Genomic DNA, 1,388 nt, shown 5'->3' with positions numbered 1-1,388 from the left:
TTAAGTTGATGCTTGCCCCAATATCACATAAAGCTGTCTTGGTGCGATTACCCTCTAACATGCATGGTATCAGAAAGCTCCAGGGATCTTTAAGCTTTTCTGGAAAGCTTTTCAGAATGACTGCACTGCATTCTTCAGTGAGGAGAACTCTTTCAGTTTCTCTCCAATCCTTCTTATGGCTCAAGATCTCTTTCATGAACTTGGCATAAGAAGGTATTTGCTCAAGTGTCTCTGCAAATGGAATCTTTATTTCAAGAGTCCTGAGATAATCTGCAAAGCGAGCAAATTGCTTATCCTGCTCCTCTTGGCGGAGTTTTTGAGGATAAGGTATCTTAGCTTTATATTCCTTAACCTTAGTTGCTGCAGGTTTATTTCCTACAGAGGTGGTTGGAGAAGCCTTTTTAGAGGGGTTGTTATCAGCACCTGTGTGTGTTTGATCCCTTACTGGCATTTGAATGCCAGGGTTAGAAGCTGGAGTGGCGTTGGATGCTAACTCCTTACTTGTTCCTGGCGTTTGAATGCCAGAACTGAGCTTCCATTGGGCATTTGACGCCAAATCCTTGCCTATTTCTGGCGTTTGAACGCCAGAGTTATTCCTCTATGGGCTCTTACTGTCTTCAGAGGGATTTTGGATAGCAGTTTGTTCTTTTCTTGGCTTCCTGCTGCCTTGAAGTGAGGTATTTAATGTTTTCCCACTTCTTAATTGAACTGCTTGGCATTCTTCTGTTATTTGTTTTGATAACTGTTGTTCTGTTTGCTTCAACTGTACCTTCATATTTATATTAGCCCTTCTTGTGTCTTGTAGTATCTCCTTGAATTCGGCCAGCTATTTTGTTAGAAAGTCTAATTGCTGATTGAATTCAGTAATTTGTTCTGCAGGACTAGGTTCAGCAGTTACTGTTTTGGCCTCTTCTTTCATAGAAGATTCATTATTTAGGTACAGATGCTAATTTCTGGCAAGTGTATCAATAAGCTCTTGAGCCTCTTCAATTGTCTTTCTCATGTGTATAGATCCACCAGCTAAGTGATCTAGAGAAATTTGAGCTTTCTCTGTAAGCCCATAATAGAAGATGTCTAACTGCACCCATTCTGAAAACATTTCAGAGGGGCATTTTCTTAACATCTCTCTGTATCTCTCCCAGGCATCATAAAGAGATTCATTGTCTCCTTGTTTAAAGCCTTGAATGTCCAGCCTTAGCTGTGTCATCCGTTTTGGAGGGAAGTATTGATTCAGAAATTTTTCTGACAGCTGTTTCCATGTCCTTATGCTAGCCTTAGGTTGGTTATTTAACCACCTTTTAGCTTGGTCTTTTACAGCAAATGGAAACAGTAATAATCTGTAGACATCCTAATCTACTTCCTTATCATGTACTGTGTCAGCAATTTGT

Source organism: Arachis ipaensis, chromosome B8 (genome assembly GCF_059453495.1).
Source record: "Arachis ipaensis isolate K30076 ecotype BB chromosome B8, ASM5945349v1, whole genome shotgun sequence".
NCBI lineage: Eukaryota > Viridiplantae > Streptophyta > Magnoliopsida > Fabales > Fabaceae > Arachis > Arachis ipaensis.
This window is presented reverse-complemented; position numbering follows the sequence as displayed.